This window comes from Silurus aristotelis, assembly GCF_946808225.1.
Source record: "Silurus aristotelis genome assembly, chromosome: 29".
Lineage (NCBI taxonomy): Eukaryota > Metazoa > Chordata > Actinopteri > Siluriformes > Siluridae > Silurus > Silurus aristotelis.
In genome coordinates, this window is record NC_139602.1 from 5660845 (window position 1) to 5687589 (window position 26745).

At 41.1% G+C, this 26745-nt stretch overlaps 1 protein-coding gene, 1 long non-coding RNA gene and 1 pseudogene across 3 annotated transcripts in view; 2 read left to right on the forward strand and 1 right to left on the reverse strand.

Moving 5' to 3' along the window:
• Positions 1 to 26745, forward strand: part of LOC310722600 (uncharacterized protein) — a 1041764-nt gene that overhangs the window by 583077 nt on the left and 431942 nt on the right. The window lies entirely within an intron of this gene.
• On the forward strand, positions 6168 to 8792 carry LOC310722955 (tripartite motif-containing protein 16-like; annotated as a pseudogene). Its single transcript, XR_014538312.1, has 7 exons — positions 6168 to 6183; positions 6275 to 6589; positions 6810 to 6905; positions 7075 to 7306; positions 7395 to 7553; positions 7916 to 7976; positions 8094 to 8792. The product of XR_014538312.1 is annotated as a tripartite motif-containing protein 16-like (transcript).
• Positions 18511 to 25281, reverse strand: LOC310722651. Its single transcript, XR_014532441.1, has 3 exons — positions 25192 to 25281; positions 24710 to 24811; positions 18511 to 18584 (listed from the first exon to the last, which is right to left on the reverse strand). It is a non-coding gene; the product is annotated as an uncharacterized lncRNA (long non-coding RNA).

Consider the following 26745-nt stretch of genomic DNA (forward strand, 5'->3'; position numbering starts at 1 on the left):
GCGATGACGAATTACACAGAGCATGTAGTTGAGTTAAAGTACAGATACTGTAGGTAAAATGTGACTCCAGTAAAATTACAAGTGTCCCTTTAAACTTTCAATTGAGTAAAAGTACAAAAGTATTTACCTTCAATTGTACTTAAGTATCCAAAATATGAATATGATTTATAACGGCTGTGATTCCTATTATCATTTTTATCCCAAGACTCTTTACTTAATCAATAACATGTGAAAAAACTCTAATGTTACTTTTAGCACACGATCTAATAATTAATAATATTATTGACTTCTACACTGATTGATATCTAATAAATGATCATGAGCCCAAAACCTTATTTTCAACGACTACAAAAGAAAGAGCAGAAAAAAAGGCCACGTCTGTTGAGTGAGTTCGAATCTGGAGTTTCTTCCATCGTTTATTCCCAGAGTTGGGAAGTAACATAGTACAAATACTTCAGTACTGTACTTAAGTCGATTTTTCTGGTATCAGTACTTTACTCCACTATTTATTTTTACTTTTTACTTTCACTCATTACATTTTTACACAAATATCTGTTCTTTCTACTTCTTATATTTTCAAACCAGCCTCATTACTTTTAGTATTATTTTTTCTCATTGAGCGCCGTTTCCAGCATATTAACCTCTCATTGTGTGGCTTTTTCACCATATCAATGCTGTATTATTTCCTGGCTATCAGACGTAGACATAGTCTAGCGGAGCTAAACATGAGCAAGACAACAAGAGGAATGATTAATGTGAATTGAGAGGGAGTCACCGATGTAAAAATAAATAAAAACAAAGACATTCCTTAACACCCATGGCCATATACAGTGAGGAAAATAAGTATTTGAACACCCTGCTATTTTGCAAGTTCTCCCACTTAGAAATCATGAAGGGGGTCTGAAATTGTCATCGTAGGTGGATGTCCACTGTGAGAGACATAATCTAAAAAAAAAAAATCCAGAAATCACAATGTATGATTTTTTAACTATTTATTTGTATGATACAGCTGCAAATAAGTATTTGAACACCTGAGAAAGTCAATGTTAATATTTGGTACAGTAGCCTTTGTTTGCAATTACAGAGGTCAAACGTTTCCTGTAGTTTTTCACCAGGTTTGCACACACTGCAGGAGGGATTTTGGCCCACTCCTCCACACAGATCTTCTCTAGATCAGTCAGCTTTCTGGCCTGTCGCTGAGAAACACCGAGTTTGAGCTCCCTCCAAAGATTCTCTATTGGGTTTAGGTCTGGAGACTGGCTAGGCCATGCCAGAACCTTGATATGCTTCTTACAGAGCCACTCCTTGGTTATCCTGGCTGTGTGCTTCAGGTCATTGTCATGTTGGAAGACCCAGCCTCGACCCATCTTCAATGCTCTAACTGAGGGAAGGAGGTTGTTCCCCAAAATCTCGCAATACATGGCCCCGGTCATCCTCTCCTTAATACAGTGCAGTCGCCCTGTCCCATGTGCAGAAAAACGCCCCCAAAGCATAATGCTACCACCCCATGCTTCACAGTAGGGATGGTGTTCTTGGGATGGTACTCATCATTCTTCTTCCTCCAAACACGTTTAGTGGAATTATGACCCAAAAGTTCTATTTTGGTCTCATCTGACCACATGACTTTCTCCCATGACTCTTCTGGATCATCTAAATGGTCATTGGCAAACTTAAGACGTGCCTGGACATGTGCTGGTTTAAGCAGGGGAACCTTCCATGCCATGCATGATTTCAAACCATGACGTCTTAGTGTATTACCAACAGTAACCTTGGAAACGGTGGTCCCAGCTCTTTTCAGGTCATTGACCAGCTCCTCCCATGTAGTTCTGGGCTGATTTTTCACCTTCCTTAGGATCATTGAGACCCCACGAGCTGAGATCTTGCATGGAGCCCTAGTCCGAGGGAGATTGACAGTCATGTTTAGCTTCTTCCATTTTCTAATGATTGCTCCAACAGTGGACCTTTTTTCACCAAACTGCTTGGCAATTTCCCCGTAGCCTTTCCAGCCTTGTGAAGGTGTCCAATTTTGTCTCTAGTGTCTTTGGACAGCTCTTTTGTCTTGGCCATGTTAGTAGTTGGATTCTTACTGATTGTATGGGGTGGACAGGTGTCTTTATGCAGCTAACGACCTTATACAGGTGCATTTAATTTAGGATAATAAATGTAGTGGAGGTGGACATTTTAAAGGCAGACTAACAGGTCTTTGAGGGTCAGATTTCTAGCTGATAGACAGGTGTTCAAATACTTATTTGCAGCTGTATCATACAAATAAATAGTTTAAAAATCATACATTGTGATTTCTGGATTTTTTTTTTTTAGATTATGTCTCTCACAGTGGACATGCACCTGCGATGACAATTTCAGACCCCTCCATGATTTCTAAGTGGGAGAACTTGCAAAATAGCAGGGTGTTCAAATACTTATTTTCCTCACTGTATAAGGGAGATGTTCGAAATTATCGGTGTAAAAAAGTGCTGGCTTTCAAGAATTCGCCATCAAATTTGAGAAAGGACATACAGGTAATCTAACGTTTTATTGTTATATCTTTCCTGTCATGAGCCATTTTAATGTTTAACGTTTTTTTCCCTACAATTGTATTTGTCTTTTATATCAGGGATGTTGCCACATGTTGTTTTTTTAAATAAGGATGCAGAGCTCGACTGGGCCACTGAATACCTAGAATCAACGTTCCGTTATACTGTAAATGATGTAGCTCCCCTTAAGACCAAAATGATCAGAGAGAAAAAATTTGCACAGTGGTATAATGATCATACGCGCACCTTAAAACAGACCACTTGGAAATTAGAACGTAAATGGCGTCAAACAAAATTAACAGTATTTCATATAGCATGGATGGAGAGCCTCCTAAATTATAGAAAATCTCTTAGTGCTGCTAGATCAGCATATTTCTCCACCCTCATAGAAAAAAACAAGCATAATCCTAGATTTTTATTCAGCACGGTAGAAAAATTAACAGGAAATAAAAGCACTGCACTCACATGCACACCATCAATAGGTAGTAATGATTTCATGAACTTTTTATTAATAATTTTAGAAAAGGTTGTAGCAGAGCAGTTCTGCTCACATCTACTTATGAATATTCATCCATTCATTCATCATTCATCTTCTCCCGCTTATCCGAGACCGGGTCGCGAGGGCAGCAGTCTAAGCAGAGATGCCCAGACTTCCCCCTCCCTAGACACTTCTTCCAGCTCTTCCGGGGGGACACCGAGGAGTTCCCAGGCCAGCCGGGAGACATATTCCCAGGAAGGCGTCCAGGAGACATCAGATGAACAGATGCCCGAGCCACCTCAGCTGACCCCTCTCGATGTGGAGGAGCAGCGGCTCTACTCTGAGCTTCTCCCGAGTGACCGAGCTTCTCACCCTATCTCTAAGGGATCGCCCAGCCACCCTGCGGAGAAAGCTCATTTCAGCCGCCTGTATCCGGGATACAGAAGCTGCACCGATCCGTCTGTCAATCTCCCGTTCCACCCTTCCCTCACTCGTGAACAAAACCCCAAGATACTTAAACTCCTCCACTTGCGGCAGGAACTCTCCACCAACCTGAAGTGGGCAAGCCACCCTTTTCCGACTGAGGACCATGGCCTCGGATTTGGAGGTGGTAATTCTCATCCCAGCCGCTTCACACTCGGCTGCAAACCGTCCCAGTGCTTGCTGAAGGTCCTGGTCTGATGAAGCCAACACGACAACATCATCTGCAAAGAGCAGAGACGAAATCATGTTGTCACCAAACCGGACACCCTCCGGCCCCTGGCTGCGCCTAGAAATTCTGTCCATAAAAATTATGAACAGAACCGGTGACAAAGGGCAGCCCTGCCGGAGTCCAACATGCACCGGGAACAAGTCTGACTTACTGCAGGCAATGCGAACCAAGCTCCTGCTTTGGTCGTACAGGGACCGGACAGCCCTTAGTAAAGGGCCCCAGACCCCATACTCCCGGAGCACCCTCCACAGGCCACCGCGAGGGACACAGTCGAATGCCTTTTCCAAATCCATAAAACACATGTGGACTGGTTGGGCAAACTCCCATGAACCCTCCAGCACCCTGTAGAGGGTATAGAGCTGGTCCAGTGTTCCACGGCCTGGACGAAAACCACACTGTTCCTCCTGAATCCGAGGTTCTACTATCAGCCGTATTCTCCTCTCCAGTACCCTGGCATAGACTTTCCCAGGTAGGCTGAGAAGTGTGATCCCCCTATAGTTGGAACACACCCTCCGGTCCCCCTTCTTAAAAAGAGGGACCACCAACCCGGTGCCTTGCCACCGAGGAGTTTCTTTACTACCTCGGTGACTTCAGCTTGGGTGATGGACAAGTCCACCTCTGAGCCCTCAGCCTCTGCTTCCTCAATAGAAGACGTGACGGCGGGATTAAGGAGATCCTTAAAGTATTCCTTCCACTGTCCAACGACATCCCCAGTTGAGGTCAACAGCTCCCCACCTCCACTGTAAACAGCATTGGTAGGGCACTGCTTCCCTCTCCTGAGGTGCCGGACGGTTTGCCAGAATCTCTTCGAGGCCAGCCGATAGTTCTTCTCCATGGCCTCACCGAACTCCTCCCAGGCCCGAGTTTTTGCCTCCACAACCACCCGGGCTGCAGTTCGCTTGGCCTGCCGGTACCCATCAGCCGCCTCAGGAGTCCCACAAGCCAACCAGGCCCGATAGGACTCCTTCTTTAGCTTGACGGCATCCCTTACTTCCGGTTTCCACCACCGGGTTCGGGGATTGTGGCAGGGCATCCAGGCGATCACGAATTACAAGACCACATCACCTGCTTGTGACCGTGACGCCTCCCTCCCAGATGCGCTGAACGACTTCTATGCCCGGTTAGAGGTACAGAACAACGTGGTGGCTAGGAAGACCATCCCTCCTCTCACTGACCAGGTGCTCTGTCTAACCACAGCTGAAGTGAGGAAAACTTTATGCACAGTTAACCCACGGAAGTCTGCTCAGGGAATGTGCAGAACAACTAGCAGATGTCTTCACTGACATCTTCAACATCTCCCTGAGCAGCAACGTTGTTCCCACGTGCCTCAAGACAATGACCATTGTTCCTGTGCCGAAGAAATCTACTGTCTCCTGCCTCAATGACTATTGTCCCGTCGCGCTCACTCCCATCGTGATGAAGTGCTTCAAGAGGCTCGTCATGAGGCACATCAAGACACAGCTTCCACCCTCCCTGGACCCCATGCAGTTTGTGTATCGTCCAAACCGTTCCACGTGCGATGCCATATCCACAACCCTCCATCTGGCCCTCACCGACCTGGATAACAAGGACACATATGTACGAATGCTGTTCATTGACTTCAGTTCAGCATTCAACACAATTATTCCTCAGCACCTAAATGAGAAGTTGAACCTTCTGGGCCTGAACACCTCCCTCTGCAACTGGATCCTGGACTTCCTGACTGGGAGACCTCAGTCAGTCCGGATCGGGAACCGTTCATCGTTAACTGTACAGTGATTTGGTGCTCAGGAATGAAGACCACCACCTCGACTTCACTCTCTCACAGCTTTAAAACTTCCCTCAGATTATTAGGCACGGATCCTCTTGTTGGACCATGTTGAGGGATGTTGATGAATTCCTTCTGGCACAATTCCTCGAGATTTCTGTAAAATTTTAGGTTTATAAAGTGTAGTATATGTACACAGTACATATGATCACATTTCCTTCAGGAAATAAAGGTACACTACCTCCACATTTACAGGATGAATATAAATCTTACAGGTTCATTAGATGCTTTTTGGACTTTAAGAATTTCCATATTATTTTATATTCTTGCATTTCCAAGAATTTCCATTCGTGTTTTTAGAACTGTGATAAAATTCTACAGTAATCCCTCGGATATCGTTTTAGAAAAACCCACGATATCCGAGGGATTACTGTAGAATTTTATCACAGTTCTAAAAACACGAATGGAAATTCTTGGATTTCCAGAATATAAAATAATATGGAAATTCTTAAAGTTATTCTTAAAGTTAATTCTTAAACTACTGTAGAATCTTCATTCAGAATTATACCCTCAGGAAGAGGTGGGGGGTTGGGTGACGTTACGAACTGAATCCACATTAAAATGATGGATGACAAAAAAAAAGGTCTAAACCCTCAGGAGCCCAATTCCTAATAAAGAGGAAAGAAGTAGGGGGAAATGTGCAAAGATAAAGGTGTGTATGCAGCTCTATCACTCATCTCGTTATGAGGAGAGTGTAAGATAATGCATCTAATGAAATACGCTAATCACTGTACATCACTTAGTTACAATTTCTTCTGGAGATGTGGAATGTGATTTCTGTAGCGGGAGGAAACACAAAGCCGTCAAGTCGTGTCTGATGTGTCTGGCCTCCTTTTGTGAAACTCATCTGAAGGCTCATTATGAAGTTCCTGTTTTGAAAAAAAAAACCATTAATTAAAGCGTCTGGAAATCTACAAGAGAAGATCTGCTCTGAGCATGATAAACTGGTTGAGATCTACTGTCGTACCGACCAAAGCTTCATCTGTTACTTGTGTACGATGCATGAACACAGAGGACATGACACAGTTGCAGCTGCAGCAGAACGATCTGAAAAACAGGTGTGTGTTTGAGTGTGTGTGTGTGTGTGTGTGTGTGTGTGTGTGTGTGTGTGTGTGTGTGTGTGTGTGTGTGTGTGTGTGTGTGTGTGTGTGTGTGTGTGTGTGTAAAAAAGAAAGAGAAAACATTGGAATGTGCTCGAGGTCTGGAGTTTAATAATTAATTAATTAAATTAAATATTATTAAGAATAATAATATCTAAACAACTATAACTGTTTACAGACTGAGCTGAAGGAGGAGCAGATGAAATTCCAGCAGAGAATCCAGGAGAAGCACAAGAAGGTGCAGGAGCTGAAACAGGCTGTGAACATTATAAAGGTAAACAGTGAGCAGAGACGGGGCTGCTCCTAGAAACACACACAACATGGACATTGAGTCATTTAGAGTCCCAGTAAGAGTGTGTGTGTGTGTGTGTTAGTGTGTGTGTGTGTGTGTGTGTGTGTGTGTGTGTGTGTGTGTGTGTGTGTGTGTGTGTGTGACCTAACAGCTCAGTGCACAGACAGCAGTAGATGACAGTGAGAAGATCTTTACTGAGATGATCAGCTACATGGAGAAAATGCGCTCGGAGGTGACGGAGCTGATTAGAGATCAGAAGGAGGCTAAACTGAGTGGAGCTGAACGACTCCTGGAGCAACTGGAGCAGGAGATTTCTGATCTTCAGAGGAGAATCACTGAGCTGGAGCAGCTTTCACACACACGATCACAACCATTTCCTCCAGGTAACACAAAGTGTGTATAGTCTATGTAGTCACATGTATATTTCTCCACCTTTCTCTTTCTCCATGATGTTTTTCTTTCTCTCTGTAGAGTTTCCAGTCTCTCAGTTTATCTTCTGGATGTGAGGACTCACCCAGCATCACTGTCCATCAACATCTCTCATTTGATAGAGTGAGGAAATCAGTCTCTGATCTGATAAAGAGAGTTGAGGAACTCTGCAGGGGGATTTCATCATAATTCATAAACATGGTGAGAGAAATTGTCCTGCAGGGAATCTTTACTTTCTCTGCAGCATGATGACGAGAGACAGAAACATTTCCCCCAAAACACACATAAATGATTTTATATGATTAAATGAACTTACTGTTATTGTTCTTCTCCACTGGAATGATCATAAGATGCAGTTATTTCTCCTGTATTTATAGTGTTTTCAGCTACTCAACTATTAATAAAGGACACATTAATTTATTCCCCCTTTGTTACAAAGAGAGAGTGACAGAGTTCATAAGTCACATAAACAACATAATTCATTCATAACATTTATTCAGTAGTGATTAATTACCAAAGCAGCTCATTTCCTTTATCAAAATATGTCTCCTGTTTCTCCACAGCTGCAGCAGTTCAGATGATTTTACCCTTTAGAACCAAAGAGCAGAGAAGATCTTCTGTACTGTACGTGTAAAACTCAGACACACACACACACACACACACACACACACACACACACACACACACACACACACACACACACACACACACACATCCTGTTCCTGTTGTTCATGTGTTTAGATTTCTGTGATCTGACTCTGGATCCCAACACAGTAAATTATAAACTCATTCTGTCTGAGAAGAACAAAGTGGTGACATTCAGAAAGACAAAGCAGCCGTACTCTGATCATCCAGAGAGATTTGACTACTACTGTCAGGTGTTGAGTAAAGAGAGTGTGTGTGGACGCTGTTACTGGGAGGTGGAGTGGAGCAGTGATGGTAATGTGTTAATATCAGTCTCATATAAAGACATGAGAAGGAAAGGACGGAGTAATGAGTGTGTGTTTGGACACAATCAGTCCTGGAGTCTGCAGTGTTTTCTTCTTCTGTTTATTTCTGGCACAACAACATTATGACTGATCTCAGAGTTCCATCATCCTCCAGAATAGGAGTGTATGTGGATCACAGTGCAGGAACTCTGTCCTTCTACAGCATCTCTGATACGATGAAGCTCCTCCACAGACTCCACACCACATTCACTCAGCCTCTATACACTGGATTCTGGCTGCATTATTATGGTACAGTTAGATTATGTGATCAAAAATTAAATATTATAAATAACAGATATTGTTTCATGAAAAGTAGAAACTTTTTTATTAAAAGAATATTTTAAATAAAAAAGCAACAAGTCGTTTATTTTCCATTTCCAACGTTTTATTTTACATCAGAATTTTTTTGCCAAATAAATTTAGAATCAATCAGATTGAGAATTTTGCTGAATCAGAATCAGAATGAATCAGAATCTGGTTCAGTCAGAATCGGTGTTAGAATTGTGTTTTAATGATCAGGTACACGAGGGTACAGGAAATTTGATGGTGAACTCTGTGTTGAACTTGTTTGCAGTACATGTTGCAGTAAGATACACTGCTGATGTAACACACGTTGGCTATGAATACAAGTAGATACGGTACACTATACAGCTGCACATTAAAAAAGAAGAGTATGCAGTCTAATGTCACAGGACCATATGTACACTGTAAAACATAACCCATACATTTTACGGTAAAAAAAAAAACGGCAGCTTTGGTGGCCAGAACTTTACTGTCAAAAATACGGTAGTTACGTTATTTTTGTACAGGATTGCACCCATTGTACTGTATATTTTACAGATTTTAATCTTTTTTTTTTAGGGTAACTGCAGTTTATACCCATGTTAAAAGCAGTTTATACCCATCAAATTACAGGGTTTACATTGTAATAATTACAGTTTATATGGTTTTACAGCACAGAACTGTTTAATTTTAAGGTTCATTTTGTAATAATTACAGTTAAAACCTATAATTATTTCACAAAGCAGACAGAAAACTATTTTAACTAAATAAAAAACATTTATTGTGTAAATGCTGTTGAAATATTTTTTATTATAAATAACCACGGTGAATTTATCATTTATTGATCATTTATCATTTAATCACACTAGCTGGCAGCTAGAAGAGATAGAAGTTACATTTCTAAACATTCAGATTTTTTATTTTTTTTTAGAAACTATTAAGAGTAATTTCATTGTAATTGATGAACACAAACCTAAATCAAATCATGAAAACCCATCAAAATCTATTAATAGACTTGGACATCAGTGTGGTCCCATGTATTTTTAATAAAGACTGGCAGGCATTTAAAACAACATTAATGTATTTTTCTGTTCTCGTGTTTTAACAGAAGTATACAGTGGTTTAAGATCAGATTAAGATCAGCCAGTGAAGACTACTCATTTAAAATTTAGACTTAGAATTTAAAACATTTCTGCCTAACTGCCACTTCAAACTGAGCTTCGGAAGATACAGAAGTTAAAGGTTCAGATAAACATTTATAGTAAGAACTACTAAAGCAGAACAAGGCACAAGTGCTTACAGAGTAAAGTATATTGTTACCACTAAACATGTGGTTACAACTCAGGACAGAGGAGCCCGGAGCAGCTCCGAGGTCGAGGTCATAGAACCTGAAGAAGGTCAGCGAGGTGGAACAACCTGCAGCGTCTCAAATGTCCTGCAGTGAGGATGACTTTGATCCGGGTGGTAGACAACTGTGCCCGCAATCTGGCCGAGTTCCACACCATGCCCAGAAAAGTGATAAAGTGATTCTCTGTACTGGAGAAAATACACTCTTCCCAGCGTTCAGTCTAAACCCCAATTCCTTCATGCAGGCGAGAACGACTCATTGCCTCGGCATCTCGATGCCAAACTTCCTGGTGTTCTAAATGAGCCAATCTCAACCAATCGTCAATATAATTTAAAATGCAGATGCCCTGGAGCCGCAGCGGGGTCAGTGCCGTGTCCACGCATTTTGTAAAGGTATGGGGTGAGAGTGCTAAGACAAACGGGAGGACCCGATATTGGTAAGCTTCACCCCCGAAAGCAAACCTAAGGAACCTCCTGTGTGCAGGAAAGATGGCAATGTGAAAATATGCGTCCTTCAAATCTATCGTGACAAACCAGTCCTCTGACCTGATCTGAGACATGACCTCTTTGAGAGTAAGCATCCTGAACCTGAGCCTCATAAGTAAACAGTTCAAGGAGGGAAGATCCAGAATGGGATGCAACATGCCATCCTTCTTTAGAACAACAAAGTACGGGCTGTAGTAGCCTGACTCTCGATCCGACTGGGAAACCACCTCGATGGCCCATTTTCCCAGGAGAGTGCATACCTCATATTCCAGGACCAGAGCCTGCTCGGGTCCCACCAGGGTGGGACACAACCCGTTGAACCCGGGAGGAAAAGCCCCCCGACTAGGCGTAGGTGTCAGGATCTACGCACCACAGCCCGTTTGTTGGATGCAAGGGTGACCCTCAGGTCAGCCTGCTCCTTTTTGGGCTTAGAGCGTTGCTGGGGGCCCTGGCAAATGGTCTGTTTCTGGGCTTCGCAGTGCCCGGAAGGACCGGGCTGGGGCTGCTGTTGAACAGCCCCACGAAAACAGCGAGGGAGGTATTGCTGAAACGCAGCTGACTGCTTTTAAGACTCCTGGAATCTGTTCACAACCACTGTTACAGCATCGCCAAACAGCCCTGAAGGCCTGAAGGGTTAGGTCAGAAGCGCAAAGCAACTCCTTAATATCGTCGGCCCATCCAAGTCACTCATCCAAATCCCACAGCAGGTCAGCCTGGTATGCCTGCAACACATCCATGGTGTGGAGGCAACCCGCAGCCTGGTAAGCCTTCCCCACTAAGGCTGATGTTGCACGCAACGGCTTAGTAGGGAATACTGGGGCCTTTAGCAATTATGCTACACTAGGAGAGAGATAGCTAGCTAGCATCTCCTCCACAAGCGGCACCGCCCCATAGCCGCACTCCTTGGCCCCAACCACGTTCCCGTAGAGTGAGATGTGTTACGAAAAAGTGCACGCAGCATACCCTCAGGAAGGAGAGCTGGGGGGTTGGGTGACATCACGTCAGTAAAGAGAACTGAATCCAAATTAAAATGATGGATGACAAAAAGAAAGTTCTAAACCCTCAGGAGCCCAATTCATAAAAAAGAAGAAAGAAGTATGAGGGAAATGTGCAAAAGATAAAGGTGTGTATGCAGCCCAAAAGAAGGTTTTGGGCTCATGATCATTTATTAGATATCAATCAGTGTTTAACTCATTAATATCATCAATTATTAGATCGTGTGCTAAAAGTTTTCAAATGTTATTGATTAAGTGAAGAGTCTTGGGTTAAAAATGATAATAGGAACATTATAGCCGTAATAAATCATATTCGTATTTTGGATACTTAAGTACAATTAAAGGCAAATACTTTTGTACTTTTACTCGAGACAGTATAAAGGGACACTTATCAAAACATATATTTTTAGCAAAGCCTACACATAATATACATCTCACATCATAACCTTGTGCTCCAGAACATCTGATCACATGCACATTATCAACTTTTTAATTACATTTTTTAAATTTAAAACTTGTTAATATCATGAACAGCAGCTACGCTAATTCCTCTCCACTGCTTTTCTTTCTCTCCCCATCCCGAGGCATCCTGAGGTTGGCCAGTTCCAGTCACCTCCCACCTCATGAAGATTATGGACCTTTGAAGAAGTAGATGCCGAACTCGCAAACATCACGTACCATCTAGGGATGTACCAGTGCCAATTGGCTCCCACTACATGTGTGGAGTTTTGACATTGGACCTCCTGGAGTAGCTCAGTAGCTCCTAGTTTTATAACCATAAGAACTGTATAAGACTGTAGAAAAAACATTACTTATAATCTTATACTCCAGTGCTCATGTTAGTTCTGACTCTCCAGTGTTCTGTATTGTTGAAAGATTTATGATCACACTCTTGATGTCACCCAAATGAGGATGGGTTCCCCTTTTGAGTCTGGTTCCTCTCAAGGTTTCTTCCTCATTACATCTAAGGGAGTTTTTCCTTGCCACAGTCGCCACGGCTGCTCATCAGGGATAAATGCACACCATTCAGTTTGACTGTTGATTTCTGTAAAGCTGCTTTAAAACAATTTATTGTGTAGTCTATTGTGAAAAGCGCTATAGAAATAAACTTGACTCTGCTATGATAGGGCCTAAAACCTGACTGAAACTCTTCAAAAATATTGTTCTCTTGCAAGTAGGAACATAACTGGGCAGCGACAATCTTTTCTGAAATCTTAGACATAAATGGGAGATTTGAAATGGGTCTGTAATTCGATAGCGTGTTTGGATCCAGATTAGGTTTTTTAATGAGGGGCTTAATAACTGCTAGCTTGAGGGATTTAGGGACATGACCTAAAGGTAGTGAGGAGTTTATAATATTCAGAAGAGGCTCACCAGCTGTATATAACTTCCTTCAGTAGATTTGTTGGAATGGGATCTAACTGACATGTTGTTGATTTAGCTTTGATAATAACATCATACAGCTCTTCCTGTCCTATACATGTAAAACAGTGTAGTTGTGGAGTTGAAGGTGAGACTGTGTCAGGAGATGGTCTCAGAGGTTGAACTGCCACAATTGTTTTTCTAATGTTATCTATTTTTTTCAGTAAAGAAATTCATAAAGTCTTCACTACTAAACTGTGATGGAACACATTTTTCAGATCCCTGATTTGTAGTTAGTTTAGCTACTGTACTGAAAAGGTACCTGGGATTGTTTTGGTTGTTTTCTATAAGTTTGCTCAGGTGTTCAGCTCTAGCAGCTTTTAGCGCCTGTCTGTAGCTGAGCATACTGTCTTTATACGCAATTCTAAATACGTCCAATTTTGTTTTCCTCCATTTTCTCTCCAGATTACGGGCTGTTCTCTTCAGGGCATGTGTATGACTATTATACCAAGGTGCAGGTGCTTGTTCTCTAACCTTTTTTAACCGGATTGGGGCAACGGTGTCTAATGTGCTAGTAAGGATAAGGTCTATGTTGTTAGCCATTTCATCAAGATTATTACCAGTTATGGGTTTAGTGGGAAATTGAGATAAATCAGGCAGGTTATTTATGAATCTGTCCTTAGTGGTTGGAACAATAGTCCTACCAAGTCGATAGCGTGGTGAAACACGGCTAATGTGCTCTACCGGTAGTGTGTACAGTATAAGATAATGGTCTGTGATGTCATCACTCTGAGGTAAAATATCCATATCAGTGATGTCTGCTCCGTGGGATATTATTAAGTCTAGTGTGTGGTTGAAACGGTGTGTTGGTTTGTTTTGTTGGACGTTTTGTTGAACCCCAAAAGAGTTTAATAAGTCGACAAATGATAATCCTAGAGCATTGTTTAGATCATCTACATGAATATTAAAATCTCCTACAAGCAGCACTTCATCAAAATTGATCAAGAGGTCTAAAAGAAAACAAGCAAACTCTTGAAGAAAATTAGCGTAGGGTCCTGGGGGTCTGTACACGGTGACCAGAGCGAGTTTTCTATACATGTCTGAAAGTACAATTTTAAGAAAGAGCACTTAAAATTATTTAAAACTGAATCCTAATCTCTGACTAACATTAAGAGAGGCACTATAAATAGTTGATACACCTCCTACACGACCAGTCTGACGGAGCTCATGCTTATAAACATATCCTGACGGTGTAGACTCGTTTAGACCCATATAAGGTTTCAGTGAGACAAAGTGCTGAGAGATTATTCTCTGTGATCATCTCATTTACAATCAGTGCTTTGGGTGCAAGTGATCTAATGTTTAAAAGACCAAACTTTAGAACTTTGTTGTGTTTGTTTATCTGGCATTTTTCAGTTTTAAATGTAATAAGATTTTTTTCTGGATCTTGTGTATTTAATTGTTGGTTTTACTACAGAAGGGAATAGATATGGTTTCTATAAACTGGGCTGCGTGCTCACTTGTAACTATTTGGTCTGTTGTATGTACATGTTCTCATAGTTGAAGATTTCCTGATGTATTACCAGTCAGATGGTGTGAAGTATCCTAGAGATTTTATCTGATAGCACTGCTGCTCCAACTCTGCTGGGGTGCAGGCCATCAGGGCGGAAGAACCCAGGACGCTCCCAGAAACAGTTCCCCTTATTAACAAAGAGAAGTTTGTGCTCTCAACACCATGACTGTAACCATTCATTTAGTGCAAAAAGTCTGGATCCTGAAGTCCCTCTTTAAGATCTCTCTTTGCCTCAGCCTGGTGTTGTTCGTTCCGGCATGGAGAACAACCGCTCCGAAGTTTCGGAGGGTACCTCCAGGATCGCGGGTACCTGCGCAGCGACATCGAGAACACGAGCACCAGGAAAACAGCGAATGTGCACCTCACCTTTGGCTCCGGTAGAGCGGACATGCCGGACGAATCTCCAAGAATCACGGTATCGCGTTCCGTCTCACCGAGAGGGGCGAAGCGGTTCTCAGTGGAGATCTCGAAGGCCGGTGGTGGCGGGGGAGACGTCCTCGACCGGGGCTTGGCTTGGGGCTTCCGCTGCTGCCGCATCCAAGGTCCGTGGTGCACCGGTGCCAGAGTGAACGATACCTGTGCGGGCCGCGTTGTAGATGCGCTGGGCCTGGGCAGAGAAGCATGCGGAGTTGAGGTGCTGGGAGTGTTAGATTCAACCCGGGAATTTACCTGGGACGAGTGAGCGTCCGCTTACAAATATGTTTCTCCAAAGCCTCCATCTCCAACTCCACCATTTGCAACTCAAACTAGTCCTCACCTGTGCTCAAAGCCAGACACACAGCCGGCATAGTGCTTATAATCATGAACAGAGTTAAGATACAGAGATACGATATAGTAAGAGGCAGTGAATATAGAGAACATTAGTGATAGACGAGTTAACAAACTACAGGCACAAGTCAGAAAGACAAAAACAATTTAGGATTATTAAAAGAGGATAAAAAGGATAGGTAAATAGTAAAGTTTGTTTGAAAACGGCAAGAGAAATACAAACACGGAACTCGCGGCAAACAAGTCAAACACAGTAAGCTACGTCACCGGAAGTCTAGTGGTGGTACCAGTCGAGCATAGCATCACAATTTTTCCATCCTCCGATTGTTTGGTCAGAGGGAAACTGTTACAGCCAAGTTCGACTGGCAAAACATGTTTGTAGCGCACTGCACACATTAATACATCTGAGTTAGACTTTTTTATGCCTACGAAGGAAGAGAAATTTATTTGGTCTTGGACATACTTAAATAAATACATTTTAAAGAAAAGCTAGACATCGTGAGGAGGTCGGCCAACCCCGAAGTTTGCTAGTTAATCTCAGCCCGGGAAAGGGTTTGTTCACCACTTAAAGACCAGTGAATATGAGCGGTATCACTGGCTTACAGCCTCCGAGGAGCAGTGCAAATTATGAGTCTGCATCTCTGGTGAGTAGGTTGTATTTTATTAATATATTAATGTTTTTGTCATGTTATTAGACAAATATTGATTCTGAACTGCTCCAGGTGATGTAGGTGCACAGATGCGATTGTAGTGTAGAGGTTTGGAGTCTAAATAGGCTTATTGCTTTAGTAAAATAAAATTTACACTCCATATGTGAAATGCTTCTCTCTCTCTGTGTGTTATATTGCAGGTCGATTAAATCGGGTAAAGTCTTCACTGAAGGCCCAGGTACCAAATGCACAGCCTGCCACTGGTATATTCACCATATTCATCATAGCTCCATTAAAATATGAGTCACATGACTTACAAGCAGTAATGTTTAGATTGTTGTGCAACACTATGATATTCTGATCTGAGAATTTAGCTCTTTTTTTTAATTATTTCTTTTTTTATTTTTTTTTTATAATGTATATTAAAAATTTATTTTTATGTGATCACAACCACAGGTAGAGTTAACACATGGGACGGGAATAAAAACTCAGTGGACATCTGCGAGCAAACAGCCACTTCAATCGTGCGTGTTTTTTGATGGCCGCCCTCTCAATGGAGATTCTGATCCACAGCAATTTGAAAGTTAAACAGTTTCAAAAGTCAGGTCCAATTATTAGATAATAAAGTGTTTTAAAAAGCTAAATTCGACTTATAGCATATCTATATTTGTATAGTACCAACATTAAGATTAACAAAATTTTCTGGAAATCTAAAACTAGTCAGAAGACAGTGTTGCATATCCTCTGTACCCGATTCAAATGTTCATGCTTCTTGTTTTGTCTATTGTAGGAGGACAGAGTAAAACTGAGAGTGGTGCTGAGTGGAGGACTGCTCTTGACAAGAAAATCATGGCAGCCACATATGGTAAGTGAAGACTTGATGTGAATTCGAACTTCCTTCTCTGTTGACCTACTGTTTTTCACATACATGCATACATATGAGTTGGTATGCACCGGTATCACACAGCATGTGAACAGTGCTGCATCCAAACAAAGAAACACAGACAACAAAACAACAGAGAGCAGAATGGAGTTATTAGAGATTATATGTACATGTATCTAACTATTGTTAACTGTTACGTGTCTGCTGTTTTTTTTTCTACTCCCCCCCGTATTGGCTCTGTCTTCAGCTCTCTACTATCTATAGGTGAAGCTTACAGTTCAAAAGCAGGTAGAGGGCATTATATGACATTATATGACATGTATATACATAGACATGTGTATGTGTATACTTTTGCCCCCTCTGGTTCCCACACTCCCCTAAGTCTAGCCAAGGTGGGAACGTAACATTAATGTTAAACATTCACTATTCACGTCTGTATAGCTGATGTGCAGGAGCTGTAGAAAAGCACACTGAGTGGAATACATACTAACTGGTATAATTAAGTGTAAAAAGAACTGAAGGAAATATCTGTTTGCTTAATGAAGTCAGCTAACATGGTTCATATTCTTCTTATTTTTATTTGTTTTTGTTACCAGTATTTATTTTTTATAAGAAATGCTATGAAAATGCAGGTATCAGTTTTGGCAAGTACAATATTGGACTCGTTCTGGAATAAAGTGGTATCGGTGCATCCCTACATATGAGATAAGTATTTGGTTTCGGATGTTGAAGTTGTTGAAAGGAAAATTTGCTGCAAATAAAGGTGTGTATGTAGCTCTATCACTCATCTCGTTATGAGGAGAGTGTAAGATAATGCATCTAATCAAATACGCTAATCACTGTACATCACTTAGTTACAATTTCTTCTTTTGGTGTATCTACTTATCACCAACATACAGTTCAGCATCAGTTCAACAGCAAGCAGAACATTTGAAGAGGAATAAATGATGGAAGAAACTCCAGACTCGAACTCACCACAACACAACTTTTTTTGCGCTTTTTCTTTTGTAGTCGTTGAAAAGAAGGTTTTGGGCTCATGGTCATTTATTAGATATCAATCAGTGTTTAATTCATTATTATCATTAATTACTAGATCGTAATTTCGATACTTAAGTACAATTAAAGGTAAATACTTTTGTACTTTTACTTAAGTGACAGTTTAAAGGGACTCTTTTACTTTTACTGGAGTCACATTTTACCTACAGTATCTCTACTTTAACTCAACTACATGCTCTGTGTAATTCGTCATCGTTGTCGATATGTTTGAAGCTCTATAGCAGGAGATTTTCCACTCCAACACATGTAAATCAGATCTTCATGAAGCTGGATTTGTGCACTGGGGCATCGTCATGCAGGAACAGGTTTGGGTCTCCTAGTTGAAGTGAAAGAAAAACGTCATGCTAACGCATTTAAACACATGCTGTATAATTGTGTCTCTCCAATTTTGTGCAAACAGTTTGGGGAAGAAGAACTTATGGCTGAAAAAATTTGGAGTAATTTTTGCCTATATGTAAAAATATATATAGATATTCTTCTACTACTTCTTTTGCCACATCGGCTCATCCGTCTCCATACCCCCCTGTCCTCTACATTTGCCTCTTTCAAAACAACTACCTGCATGTCTTCCCTCACCACATCCAAAAACCTCTTCCTTGGTCTTCCTCTTTTCCTCCTTCCTTATGAGGAGCAGTGCAATTTATGAGTCTGCATCTCTGGTAAGTAGGTTGTATTTCATTAAATTTTTCATGTTTTTGTCATGTTATTAGACAAATATTGATTCTGAACTGCTCTAGATGATGTAGGTGCACAGATGTGGTTGTAGTGTAGAGGTTTGGAGTCTTAACTGGGTTTCTTGCTTTAGTGTTTATGGTATTCACCCTCCATATGTGAAATGCTTCTCTCTCTTTAATGCCATGCTTGTTATATTGCATTTTTGAATAGTATTGATGGTTTCTATATTCTATAATTGTGACATGATAGCGGTGGTATTAAGAGGTGGATTAAGTCAGGTAAGTCCTCACTGAAGGCCCAGGTACCAAATGCACGGCCCACCACTGTGTGTATATAATCCCGAATAAATTTCGTATAAAAACGACATCTTGCTAGTAAAAAAACAAATATGGCCGGTAGAATATAATGTTATAAAACAAATGAGACCACAAACTAAAACAAAAAATAAAAATAATAATCAGTAAAAGAGCAGAATCTCGGGTGTCATGTTTTTATTCTGCACCATCTTTAATTTTAAACCTTTTATTTCCAGATTTTATTCCCCACGTGTGTGATTCTTAGTTTTATTACTCTTTACAAACTTTTACTTGCCGAAGCAGCACTTGGTGTGACGAACCAGGAAGTGATGCAGCTCTCAGTTCGGTAGAAACAGCTGTTTATAGCTCGTGGTCAGGACTGTCGTCAAAGCACTCAATATTGTTGCGGACACTTTCACGTAGCTGAAAATTATTACGTTAGTTTTTTATTTATTTATTATGTGAACCAATGTGGTATGTTCAAACTTGTTGACTACTCTAGAGTTGTCTGGTGTTACAGTGTTCATTTAAATGTTTTCTACACTTGCAGTATCAAAAATGTCCAAAAGAGGGTGCTATTTCCAGTGTTCTAATTATGATTGCTCACAGAGTAAATTTTTTTTCGTGCCCCGCCCTCAATCATTTTCGGTCTCCATGCAAGAAGCGTGAAATTCCGTTTTTACCTTGATAGATAGAGGTGAGTCAGCTAAAGCAATAAAACAATAAAAAAAAATGTATACTATATTGGTTTTATAATGTTTGCATTTCAAAGTGTTCAGTGGCGACCAGGGCATGAGCAGTGGTGAGAGCCAAAGTAGATCAATCTGCACATTCAATTAAATTCAATTCAATTCATTTTTATTTGTATAGCGCTTTTAACAATGAACATTGTCTCAAAGCAGCTTTACACAGATAATGCGGTGATTAAAAATGAATATGCTCTTTGAGTACGTTTGTCCCTGATGAGCAAGCCGGTGGCGACTGTGGCAAGGAAAAACTCCCCAAAATGGCATAAGGAAGAAAACTTTAGAGGAACCAGACTCAAGAGGGAACCCATCCTCATCTGGGTTACACCGAATGTCCATTTGTGGCAGGTAAACAATGTTGCGGAGTACAGTGATGATGATCAAAAGCGAACTGTATTCCTGAGTCAGTGTAGGAGACTGTTGACATCAACTACAGTCCAATCCATCCTTAAAGCTCCCGTTCTTACTCCGGAATTTCATGGAACCACCCAAGGCGTTGATGACAAACCTTCCCCAGCTGCACAGAGTGGCCTCCAGTCAAAGAGAACACTATCCAGAGGCAGGCCTGGACGAAGTGGGAAGATCCACGAAGGGGAGAGGGGCAGGAACAGTGGTCACTGGAGCCTCAGGAGCATGTTTAACTCGACCGAGAGAGAGAGAGAGAGAGAGAGAGAGAGAAAGAGAGAGAGAGAGAGAGAAGAGGGTGACAGGAAGAGAAGGATATGGATTATTAAGTGTACCTATTGTTGCATGAGAGTTAAAGTTACTGTGCAGTTTGGACTCCGGCAAGACTCGCTATGGCAGCATAGCTAAAAGGGAGAACCAGAAGGCAAGACAGACATGAGGGATCTCTGGGATAAGAGACGACCCACCACACCACCATCAACAAACGGGGGGACGACAGCATACAAATATCCCAGTTCACCAAACACTCTATATCAATGTTCCCTCCAGATCTGAGCCTTTACCTGAGAAAAAATCTAATGATTAAAGGCTTGACTGAATAAATATGTTTCAACATCGACTTAAACACTGAGACTGTGTCTGAGTCCCGAACACTGATAGGAAGGCTGTTCCATAACTGCAGGGCTTTATAAGAGAAAGATCTGCCCCCTGCTGTAATCTTCATTATATGAGGAACCAACAGATAGCCAGCACCTTTTGATCTAAGTAGGCATGGAGGATTATACTGGTACAGAAGTTCACTCAGATACTGCAGTGCGAGACCATTAAGTGCTTTATACGTCAGTAGTAGTATTTTATAATCAATGCGAGATTTGATTGGGAGCCAGTGTAGACTGATTAATACAGGGGTGATGTGGTCATATTTCCTAGATCTAGTGAGGACTCTTGCTGCTGCATTCTGAACTAACTGAAGCTTATTTATGCACTTACTCGCACACCCAGACAGTAAAGCATTACAGAAGTGTAATCTAGAAGTAACAAAAGCATGAACTAGTTTTTCTGCATCCTGTAACGACATCATATTTCTAATTTTAGCTATATTTCTAAGGTGAAAGAAGGCGATCCTGGTAATATTCACGTGAGCCTCAAAGAAAAGACTCGGGTCAATAATCACACCAAGGTCTTTGACAGCCGTACACGCTGAAACAGAAACACCATCCAGAGATGCTACGTAATCAGAAAGTTTGCTTCTAGCTGCATGTGGTCCTAGTAAAAGTACTTCCGTCTTATCTGAGTTTAGCAGAAGAAAGTTATCGAGCATCCACTGTCTAATGTCCTTTACACATTTTTCAACATTGTTAAGCTGATCTCTCTCATCTGGCTTTGCTGAAATATACAGCTGTGTATCATCAGCATAGCAATGGAATCTAATACCATGTTTATGAATAATTTCTCCAAGAGGCAGCATATATAAAGAGAAAAGCAGAGGGCCTAAGACCGATCCTTGAGGAACACCAAACTTTACCTCAGAGAGTGTGGAGAACTCACCATTTACATCAACAAACTGATAGCGATCAGTCAAATAAGACCTGAGCCAAGAGAGAGCTGTTCCCTTTATTACAACAACGTTCTCAAGTCTAGCAAGTAGTATAGTATATAATGTTGTCAAAAGATGCACTAAGGTCGAGCAAAACAAGTAAGGAGACAAAACTCTGATCAGAGGCCAATAACAGGTAATATACCACCTTAACTAGCGCCGTCTCTGTGCTATGATGAGGCCGAAATCCTGACTGATACATTTTAAAAATGTTATTCATAAGTAGGTGTGAGCATAACTGCTGTGCTACAACCTTTTCTAAAATTTTGGATATGAAGGGGAGATTTGATATCGGTCTGTAGTTGGACAGCTGACATGGGTCAAGGTCAGGTTTCTTAATTAGGGGGTGGATAACTGCCAGTTTGAAGGATTTTGGTACAAAACCAGTGCTAATGGAAGAGTTTATTATTTTTAAAACAGGTTTAATTACCTCTGGAATTATCTGTTTAAAGAAACTTGTAGGCAAGGGCTCGAGAATGCAGGTTGATGATTTTGATGAGGAAATTAATGAAATTAAGTCATTCTCATGAATAGGAGTAAAACTTTGTAATTGATTGTCTGTTATAATTACACTGCTGTCCACAGGGTTACTTGTAAAATAATTTGGATTTATATTAACCGTCTGGATTTTTTGCCTGATGTTTTCAATTTTATTATTAAAAAAGTTCATGAAATCATTACTACCTATTGATGGTGTGCATGTGAGTGCAGTGCAGTGCTTTTATTCCCTGTTAACATTTACATCTAGATCAGACACATTCATTGTTAGTGTTTCAGTTGACAAAAGAATTGAAACTAATCTAAAACATACCTGATCATTAAACTTTAACCCAGAGAGTGTGGAGAACTCACCATTTACATTAACACACTGAGAGTGATCAGTCAGATAAGACCTGAGCCAGGAAAAAGCTGTTTCCTTTATTCCAACAACATTCTCTAGTCTAGCAATGAGATTATGATCAATAGTGTTAAAAGTTGCACTGTGGTCGAGCAAAACAAGAGACAAAACCCTGATCAGAGGCCAATAACAGGTCATTAACCACCTTAACTAGTGCCGTCCCTGTGCTATGATTAGACCAAAATTCCTGAGCAGAACTGCTGTGCTACAACCTTTTCTAGAATCTAGAGGAGATAAAGTGGAGGTTTGATATTGGACTATAGTTGGACAGCTGACAGGGTCAAGGTCAGGTTTCTTAATTAAGTGGTTAATAATTGCCAGTGCTGGTGGTAGAGTTTATTAATTTAAGAACAGATTCAATTACTTCTGGAATTATCTGTTTAAAGAATCTTGTATTCTTAATCACTTGCCTACAAGTTAATGATTTTGATGAGGAAATAAATAAAATAATTTCATTCAATTGCATAGGAGTAAAACTTTATAATTGATTGTATGTTATAATTACAGCACTCTCTACTGGGTTATTTATAAAATAATGTTATTTGGACATATTAATCATCTGGATTTTTTGCCTGGTATTTGCAATTTTATTATTATTAAACTGAATAAAATCATTACTACCTATGGATGGTTTGCATGTGAATGCAGTGCTTTTATTCCCTGTTAATTTTGCTACAGTGCTGAATAAAAATCTAGGTCAAGCATTATGCTGTCAAGCAGGAAATTGTTAATGCTCGACAGGTCAGGACTGTTTTGGCAGCAAAATACAAAATAGATGTATTTTTATACTAGTAGTAAAAATACTAAATACTAAAAATAAAGCATAAAATATATGCAAAAATGAATGAAAAACAAACCTGGGCAAGGATATAGACAGACAAACGAGCCAATGAGTGGTAATTAAGGTGATAATGAACAGGTGTGAGTGATCAGTGACATATGACAAAACAAGGAAGTGCAGTAGATGTTGGGTAATGTAGTCCTTAGGCATGATCCTGGCAACATTCCATCAACACTGAAGCAGTTTTAAAAATCTAAAAACAAACAATATCCTCAGAAAAACATGCTTAACATTTTTTAATGAAAATAATATAATGTTCAGAAAATACTGAATATCTTACCAAAGTTGTTACCTGGTTGGTTTGATGATTTTTATAATAAATTAATAATCCACTGTTATTTTTAAAAGGGAAAGGAAACAAAAATAAATGTCAGGTCATGTCAAGTCAGGTCATGTCAAGTCAGGTCAGGTCAAGTCAGGTCAGGACAGGGAGGGAGAGAGGAAAGGAAACAGGGGGACATCTCATCTTGCTGCAAGAGATAAGAAACGTTTTGTGCTTTTCAAATCGTGTTCTTTCCCCAAACACATTTTTTTTCTCACATCAACATGAATAGAACAGGATTTCACAGACCTGGGCTTAAATGTGAAAACTTTTCAATCTCTTCACATTCTGCAGATGGCCTTTAGTGCTCTGCCATGCAATATGGTTTCATTTCATGGTCTATTTCTTCACCTGAATCTGGCACTTATTCCAATGGTAGGCGCTTATTCTCATGGAGTCCTCAAGCTGTGTGATCTATTAAACTTGGGATTTAAACTTGGGTCCGATGCTTTAGCACCGATGAGCCACCAGTAGCTATTTTTACTAACATCCATGTGGGTGAATGAGCACAAATCTCTATAAGCACTCTCCAAAATCTAGTGGAATCTTCCCAGGAGAGTAGAGGTTATTATAAGGATCTGCCTGTTGTACAGATACCTGATAATGATGCTGATGGTGATATTATTGAACAAGCACTGAGAAACATTAGCCTCCTAATGTCTTGGAGAACGTGCAATAACTGCTAAACAAAGTTTGAGAAGATGAATAATTTATTTGCGAGTGTTGAACACTACTTTGTTTTAGGATTTATTCTTGTATTGATTGTTGGGATTGTACTTTGCATGTTGCCATGTTTGATGACCATCGTACCTAAAACTCCACAACTACACTGCTTTACATGTACAGGACAGGAAGAGCTGTATGATGTTATTACCAAAGCCAAATCATCAACATGTCTCTTAGATCCCATTCCAACTAAACTACTGAAAGAAGTGTTACATACAGCTGGTGAGTCTCTTCTTAATATTATTAACTCCTCACTATCTCCAGGTCACGTCCCTCAACCCCTCAGGTTGGCAGTTATTAAGCCCCTCATTAAGAAACCTAATTTGGATCCAAACACACTGTCAAATTAAAGAACCATTTCAAATCTCCCATTTATGTCTAAGATTTTAGAAAAGATTGTGTCTGCTCAGTTATGTTCCTACTTACAAGAGAACAGAATTTGTTTTTATAACAAATGTACGGTGGCCGAGAAGTGCAAAACACATTAACAAATCCGAAAACAAATTAACAAATACAAAAACAAAACAACAAATCCGAAAACAAATTAACAAATTAGAAAACACTAACAAATCCAAAAACAAAATAACAAATTCAAAAACACATTAACAAATCCAAAAACGAAACAACAAATTCAAAAACACATCAACAAATCCGAAAACACAAGGCAAAATTCAGACAAACCGGAAAAGTTAGGTATAGTTTGTGAATGGAAACTTACAGATCATTGGACAAGACACCTGTCAGTCAAGATATACAGGCGAGTGACAGGTGTCTTGTCCAATGATCTGTAAGTTTCCATTTGCAAACTATACCTACCTTTTCCGGTTTGTCGGACTTGTCGTTGTGTTTTTGGATTTGTTAGTGTTTCGTGCAACGATTCAGACAAACCGGAAAAGGTAGGTATAGTTTGCAAATGGAAACTTACAGATCATTAGACGAGACACCTGTCATTCACCTGTATATCTTGACTGACAGGTGTCTTGTCCAATGATCTGTAAGTTTTCATTCACAAACTATACCTACCTTTTCCAGTTTGTCTGAATTTTGTCATTGTGTTTTTGGATTTGTTAATGTGTTTTTGAATTTGTTAATTTGTTTTCGGATTTATTAGTGTTTTCTAATTTGTTAATTTGTTTTTGGTTTTGTTGTTTTGTTCTCTTTCAAACATTCGTTCGGTATCTCACTATGGGAATCGCCTCGGGCGTGACCAATCCTGGAAGCATCAATCACACCACGTCTGTCGGCTGACAGACCAATCACGACAGTGATGCGGGAGTCCCGCCTCCCTATATACACCGCTGCCGGCGGTCCCTGCCTCATTCTCGTTCTCTTCCCCGTGAAGATCCTTTTAGGAAGCTATCCTCAGCAGATCCTCTGGGGGCGGTCGCTTAACTGTTCATAGACTGGCCGTTAAGGTACATCTCTGAGCGTGGCTGCTTCTTTAGGGGATTATCCACTGTCAAAGCGGATATTCCCTTCTGCTGTTTCTTTTTTTTTCACATCGCGTCAAGCGAGTATTTGAATATCGTTCGAGACCCGTTTCGAGAAGCACGTCGTGGTGATCTCGTTGTTTCCTTTTTCTTTTTTGTCCGGTGATTGCACCTCCGTTATGGCGACTGCGAGTTCATCCGGGTGCACGGCGGGGAAAGTTCAATCCCGACCCTGTGCATGCGGGTCTACGATCTCTGCAAAAGACTCTCATCCCCTGTGCATTGTGTGCTTAGGAGTTCGGCACGCTCAAACCGTGCTCGCTAACCCGAGTGCTGCCCGCACTGCGCTCTTTTCCCGTCAAGGGTTCGGGAGCGCCGCCTGCGAGTCGCGGCCGCGAATAAAGGGGATCCATGTCTCTCTCCGCTGCCCGCAGAGAGGGACGAAGCTGCTTCGCAAGCACAGTGCAGCTGGGGAGAGTTGATGGACGAGGTTTCTCCTGTCCTTCCTTCACTCTTCGAATCTAACTCTCTACTGGATAACAAGGGTGAGGGAGAAGAAGATGATGAGGTCGCTCATTTTTGGAGGAAAATTTGGAGGACGATGAGGAGGATGCTATCCTTCCTCCTGATCATCTCTCTAGACCTGGAAGTGCTACGGGCCCTTCCCCCATGCCAGGTGAGCTGGACCTCGTTGAGGTGTGTAAAAGAGCAGCCAAGAAACTTTCCATCGAATGGCCATCTCAGCAGGTGCATCAGGACGCTGAGAGGGATTTATATGATGGGAAGAGGCTGCCATCGCGCACTTCCCCGGTTAAGCAGCTCATTCCTGCTGTACCGGCGTGTGTCACAGAAATGCGTCGTTTTTGGGACAAGCCCTTCTCGCATAAAGTGCCCGTTAAGGGTTTCTCTAGACTGGAGGTGCACGATATGGAGGCTTTGGGGATGTACAACAACCCCCCGTGGAGCTGTCGGTGGCTAGCCACCTCCACCCAAATCAAAGAGCTGCTCTATCCTCCTCCTCCCCTTCTCTGCCAGGACGTACAGAAAGGCTGTCCGCCTCCCTTTT